We start from the raw sequence: 7,368 nt of genomic DNA, 5'->3' as shown, positions 1-7,368 counted from the left end.
AAGTGTGTTATCACCACATGATGATCCTATATCCTCTGTTTTCCCTCCCCCTCGTCCCTCCATATACAGGACAAACAGAATGCATAGGGCATTTACTTGGGATTTATAAGACTTGGGTTCGAGTCCCTGCCCCACATCACGCAGAATGGAGATTTGAACCCCTGTCACCTACATCTCAGGTGAGTGCTTTAATCACTGGGGTATTGAGTAAAGGGGGGAGCGCTTCTTTGGGCTGTTTGTGGGAGGACCCATCTGATAGACATGATCTAAGGTGGTCTCCTAGCATGTCCACCAGATTGGGAACTGCAGGCAAGATAGATGAGGGAGACCCTAGTTTGTGAATCCCATTAGGGCTTAGGTGCAAGTTGGGCACCGAGCTGCTTGCTGGTGTTAGGACTGAGGTGGCTGTGTGTGCACCCACCAGCAGAAACTTAGGCATGTAGCAAATTTAGGCCCCACAGGGTTAGGTAGCAGCTGAGCAGGGGCTTTGAATGCCACAAATGGTGACTGTTAGACTTAGGTGCCTAAAGGGGTAGGTAGGCACCTGAGTCCCCCTTGTTAACCTGGCCCTTAGCATATAACTTTAGGTAACTCATTTAACTTCTCATGTGCCTTGGTTTCCCCATATGTAAAGTGGGGATAATATCTAAATTGCAGGAGGACTGCAAAGATGAATTCTGTTTGTGGAGCCCAGCAGGCTCATTGAATGGAAGGTGCTGTAAAGTGCAGTTATAGCGTAGGCTAGTGCTGGAAGTGCCCTGTCATGAGGTTGAAGGTAAGTGGGTCAGTAATAGGGAAAATGTTTGTGGTTTCTATGAGTGAATGTTCCCGTGGTCGTCAGCTAGTCTAGACGACAATGCAGACGTGACCCTTTAGTGAAGGCTTCTGATTAATACCTGTCCTTACTGTTTGTGAGTGTATCCTGCACATTAATATACCTGAGAGGCAAGCTGGGGCCCTTGTGGCCCATTGACAGCCAACCTACTAGGTAAACTGCAAAGGAGCCTCCTTCAGACCAAGCTAGTTGAAGCTAATTTAAACTTGTGTTCCCTCTAAGTCACTCTGTGCTTCACTTAGAATGAGGAAGGCAGCCATAGGAAACAGAGTTTTTCTTTAAAAAAAAGAAAAAAAAAAAGGTCAATTTGCCAAGTTTGGGGCTGGCTCTGAACTCCCCCAAAACATAGGGATGTTCAGATCTAAGGTTTTGGTTTGCCCCATTTCACAGATGAGCCAGCCTACAGAGCTTGGGTCCAAATCTGTGCTTCCACAAGGTTCAGGGATGCTGGGACACAGGATTGTAATTCAAACCCGTCTCCAAAATACAATAAGAGGCGCTATTTGAAAGTACTTCCTCTTGTTGAAGTGCCTGACCTTCAGGTGCTCAAGTGTTCCCAGATCCATAGACAAGATGGTATTTTTAATTTCACTCAAAGTGATTTCTTGGATAACTTCCAGGTTCTAATCAATCAGAAATGTCCTAGGGCTAAGAGGGTCCAAGTATTTAGAATAGGTTTCTCAAGTGAAGGATTTTTCAAAGGCAAGCAACTCTTTTTATAGCAAGAGACATAAGTTCCTAAAGGGACATTCAGAGGTAATCATGGGGGCGCGTGGAAGAACATGTGGGACTATCGGTACATTGAGCCCAATGAAGTCTGGGATTGATAGCATTACACCTTAGAAATCAGATCAGGGTGGGGGAACAATACAGCAGGTGCATTGCATTGCAATACAGCAACAACACTGCATTCCCAGGCTGCGACAAACAAATATGAGCCAGGAGATGGGGGCAGGGAGGAAGAATTCCTAGCTTCCAATTCATTGCACAGGCAAAACTCCTGTTAACTTCAATGAGCATTATATGCACATCTGGTGCTCTGGTCACCATTGCCCTGCACCCTGTGTAATCACTTACACCAGTGCAAAGTGAATATAAAATGTTATCAATCAAACCAAAATGGTATCCTGTTTAGACCTACTTTCGACTGGTGTAAATGATCACACAAGGATCATGGACATGGTGAATCACGTTTGTGGGCTTCAAAATCAGAAGCTCTAAGATCAAATGCCATTCCCTACTTACATATATGCTCAATAGAAGGAAAAATCTATGTTCATCCAGTTTTTTGGTTATGGCCTTAAAATTAGCATGTGTGGTTTTTTTGTTTTCTGAGCATACTAGCATTGTCAAATCAACGTCGGCGTAGCTCTGGTGATAAGTGTTTAAGAATTTCTTAATTGAATTAAAAAGATCTATCCCAAAGATTTTTTTTTTTAAATAAAATGTCAGGGTTTTTTCCATTATCCTGTGGCTGTAGGTCATATCATAAGCAACACTGATTCTCATTTGTAATGACAAATCCCAGTTATACTGTTTATAATATCTTAGCTAGTGAGATGCACGTGTTTGTTTGTCTCTATGGTGCCTATCACATTGGTATCTAAAGGATTGAAGAGCAGTGTTTTCCAGTTAGAGGAAAGTCTGAGCTCAGTATATAAAATATTTATAATTTCCAGTACATTCCCCTTCCAGCTCATTACAATTTTAAATAGATCAATATTTTATCCTAACAATGAAACTGACATTAACAAGACACAGTTCAGCTAAAATTGACAGTTGGACTATCCTCAATGCAGAAGCTGTTGGAGGGCAAAGGTGGGTTATGCCACCCACCATATCTCCCCTGTATTATGTGGCCAGCTCCTGGCATAAGTTAGAGCAGCCTTGGGGCTGCTCTCACATTTCACTGCTTAGGGCTCCAAAGGGCAGTTCCAACAGCCAAGTATAGCTATAGTGTAGAGGCGCTCTAGCCATGCTCTTTCCTTCAGCCACAGTGGTAACCTACCCTCTGTGCCTGAGCTGTGAAGGATGACATAGTTTCTAGAGCTATTATGCTCACTCTGTGCCATCCAAGAATCTGCTACAGCAGGTATATCCCCAGTGGCTAGCTTCAGTATCCCTGTACACCAGACTTCTGTATACTGACTGCACTCCAGTGAATTCTTTTGAACCAATGTGTTATTGAGAGAGGACTAGGAGTTAGCACTTTGCACCAATGTAAGACAACCCTTCACTACTGCAAACTCCTCATATAGTTTCCCTACTTTGGACAGGCCCTTAACCTTGCTTGGATAGTAAGTGATTTGCTGGTGGCTTTAGGGCAATGCATTCATGGATTGATACTACTGAATATTCTGGTGAAGTGTTGTGTTCTCAATGCCCAGGGCTCTACACCTTTAACCCAATTGCAGTGGGACTTCTTTAGTCCCTATATGTGTTTTTAGATGCTTTCATCTGAACTCCATGATTTGTTTTGGATGACTTGAATTGTCAAAGGATGGAGTGTGTATAAAAGAAAAAAATGAATTTGTCAGTATGTTTGTCTGATGGCTTGGTAACTCTGATTGCCTTTTCCACTGAATGCATCTGATGGAGTGAGCTGTAGCTCACAAAAGCTTATGCTCAAATTGGTTAGTCTCTAAGGTGCCACAAGTCCTCCTTTTCTTTTTGCGGATACAGACTAACACAGCTGCTACTCTGAAATCTGCTTGCCTTGTCTTCTATAGAATAAAGCACTTTGTTTTATTCCGTCTTTCCTAAATATACCGTGGAGTCTTTGGATCAAGGAAGGTACAATACGCTAGCTAGTGTATATGTATCACCACTGCCCTCTTTGGTAGATGTAGACCCACTCAAGTGGTTGTGATTATTTCACTGAGTCTGTCTCAAGTGGCATATAAAGCTTTAGCTCAAGCTTGTGATTTTTGGATCTGAAGGGCCTGATTTCTATTTCCAGTGCTATATGTGTAACTAGTGACCAAAATGTCTCCCCTTTGCAGTCTCTGATACACAGGGCCCTATAAACACTGCAATTCCATGGCCAAAGAATTTGCCCCAGAATCCATCCCTTCCTATAGAACGGCTATCCAGAATGTAAGGTTTCAGTTTACATTTTAAAGCTTATTACAGTAGCCACAAAAAACCTACTAAACATGAACTAAGTATAAACTGAGGCCTTGTCTACATCAGGTTTTTAGCCTCTGATGTAGCTGCATCACTGCAAATCACTATCGTGGTGAGCACCTCATTGGTGCAAGTCATAGTTTACACCAGTGCAGTGCATGATAAGTTTTCAGGTATATAAAAGGTTGTTACAAGGAGGAGGGAGAAAAATTGCTGCTCTTAACCTCTGAGGACATGGCAGGAAACAATGGGCTTAAATTGCAGCAGGGGTGGTATAGGCTGGACATTAGGAAAAACTTCCTGTCAGGGTGGTTAAGCACTGGAATAAATTGTGTAGGGAGGCTTTGGAATCTACATCATTATAAAAGCACCTGTCAGGGATGGTATAGATAATACTTAGCCCTGCTGTTAGTGCAGGGGACTGGAGTAGATGGCCTCTCGAGGTCCCTTCCAGGTCTACCATTCTATCTATATTGGGTTTGCATCAGTGCTGTTGCATCAGTGTAACTGCACTGGTGGCTACAAACCCCAGGGCAAACGAGTCCCGATGCAGTGCTGTCTGCCTGAGTCTGTAGCTGGCCTGAAACCATAGTTCTGAGAGAAATGGGAACTGACCCCGTTCTTAAAATTTTGTTAACTTGGAAAACTGATAAACATCAATACTGTTAGTTTTGCAGATAACCTTATTTAGGTTAAAGGGAAGACTTGAGGAACTTCAGTAGAACCTAAAAGTCAGGTGAACAATCGGCCTACAGCAGACACAAGTCACTATTGACACATGCATGGTTATGCACATTGGAAGAAATAATTTGAATTACTTGTGCACATTGCTGGATTCTAAATGAACTGTAATTGACCCTGGAAAAGGTCTGGTGTGAACACAGATGTATCAGAGAACACCTGCTTTCCTAAATTGAGCTCCTCCCCAACAAGATTGCCCCACTTTCTCATGGATGACTTGTTGACCCATCTGTGTCTTATGTCTATTTTGTTCCTCTGAGTTACAGCTTGAGCCTGCTCACACACAATCTGTGGCAAGTGCCGCTGACTTCAGTGTGATAGGATCAGGCCCCTAGTTTGTCAGTTATGTCATCTTACCTGTTCTGTAAAACACCATGTAAGCTGGTACCTTGCTAGTTATTTCATATATAAAGCACAGTAATAAGGAAAACTTGACATCACTAAGGAAAATTGAGTTTCTTAATCTTCATCCTCCCTGTTTCTTCCATAAATGACCTCTCGTTGGAAATGTCTCAAGAGGGTGGCAAAAAATTAATCTTTTGGAAGTATATTCTGAAACAGAAGAGCTGAGAACATTCTTTTTCATCTTGGCTTGCTTCCACTTTGTTCTCAATTTGCTGAATTCTATCTATTATTGGATATTACATACACAACAGATGGTTTTGCCTTTGCTGAATCCTAGGTGAAAAATCACTAAATGAGCAAGGAAATAATATTCCATTTTTCATTGTCCTTGGACTTGCTTGAGCCTCTCTGGGAGGAGATCAGAGCTTCCCGGGGGAGGCCAACCTCACAGTTGGAGAAGCACTGCAACTAGAGGAAGAACTAACAAGTTTTTCTCAGATGTGGCATGTTAGATTAACATGTCCTACACAAACAGACGGAATTGCGTGGCTATAGCAGTGGCTGTTCTCTGATGTAGGAGATCAAGAATGAGAAGTCTTTGGATTGAGTCCAAAAATGTGAGTCTCCAAGGGGATTGGGAGGGAGACAGTTTAAAAAAAAAAAAGTGAGCAGTGTCAAAATCCAGAGGTTCCTAGTGTAGCACAAAGACCCCTTTTAGCAAGTGTCCCTGCAAATGCTGCTATTAATACATAGCATTTCTATATCATGTGAGGATCTCAAAGCATTGTACAAATGCTAATTTGGCCTCAGAATAACCCTTTCACAGGTAAACATTGTTATCCCATAGAATCATAGAATATCAGGGTTGGAAGGGACCCCAGAAGGTCATCTAGTCCAACCCCCTGCTCGAAGCAGGACCAATTCCCAGTTAAATCATCCCAGCCAGGGCTTTGTCAAGCCTGACCTTAAAAACCTCTAAGGAAGGAGATTCTACCACCTCCCTAGGTAACGCATTCCAGTGTTTCACCACCCTCTTAGTGAAAAAGTTTTTCCTAATATCCAATCTAAACCTCCCCCACTGCAACTTGAGGATTGAATACAATTTTTGAATACAAGGAAAGCAACACATGAAAGTTAAGTGAATTATTTCAAACTTTCCCATCAAATCTGTAGCAGAGGCAGGTCTAGAACCCATATCTGCTAGATTCCAGACCCATGCTTTCATCACGAGACCTTCCTCTCTCATGAGGACCTACACTGTAAACCAATAGCACCTCAGAATACCCCTTTCTCCACCCCCTCACAAAGAAAAATCTCTACTCTAAATTACCATACAATCGTAACCATACATATGAATGACTACTTTAAATTGCCACAGTAGGAAGAATTAAAACATGCATACATCCAGAAAAACCCTGTATATTTTACAATTCCCTCTCATCCTAATCTAAATTCTCCCCCCCGCCCAACCCCACCAGTATGAATCATTTACCCCAGAATTCCCCTGATCACTTGACTCTCCATTTATCTGGATGATTTTGATGGCCACAAAACACTTCCGATAACCAGGTTTGCGGGGGGGGGGGGGCAGGGTTGTTGGTTTTTTGGTTTTTTTTGCAAAATGTAATTTTATTGAACTAAGTTAGATTGAGAGGCCTGATGTCCTCTCTTAATACACAGCAGTCCAAGCTTCCCTGCACTGCCCTGCCAATGTTCCCCCACCTGGAGGAATGACTCCTGGGAAGGGGACTTTTCAGCCTCAGACTAATCTAATCGTGCCAGTTGATGTGCACATTTGTCCACAGAGGCCACCAGTACATTTCTCAAAAACCAGCAGGCATCAGGTAGTGACACCTTTTGGGTGATTAAAGATTTAAGGTCTGTACCAGTTCAACACTATGGTTAGCAAGGTCATCTACCTTTTATATCATTTGCTGATTTTTGTAGCCTCAATTTAATTCTCACTGTAGAATCTAGGCACATTTTCACACAAGGCAATATTGTACCAGTAGGAGTGCCCTACTTGCATTTTTTTATGTCACCTCCTCTAGATTTTCAATAAGCAATAAACCCACAAAAAGAACTGCTCTCAAGCTAAACTGGCATCCCTGGAGAATATACTTATCACATGGGTAATAGTGCACACTTTCCTCCCCCCCACCCCCCAGTAGATCTCACCCCCCACACCTGCCAACTTTTCAGAAACAAAAGGAGAGTGATCTACAACATTCAACAGACTGAAGGGGCATCAGCCCCTGCCTGTCCAAAGCTGGAATGTAGCTTGATTTGTTAGTACAGATACAGCCAAACCACCAATAAAT

The sequence above is a fragment of the Lepidochelys kempii genome, chromosome 3 (genome assembly GCF_965140265.1).
Source record: "Lepidochelys kempii isolate rLepKem1 chromosome 3, rLepKem1.hap2, whole genome shotgun sequence".
Lineage (NCBI taxonomy): Eukaryota > Metazoa > Chordata > Testudines > Cheloniidae > Lepidochelys > Lepidochelys kempii.
The sequence above is the reverse complement of the archived record's forward strand: the minus strand, read 5'-3'. Positions refer to the sequence as shown.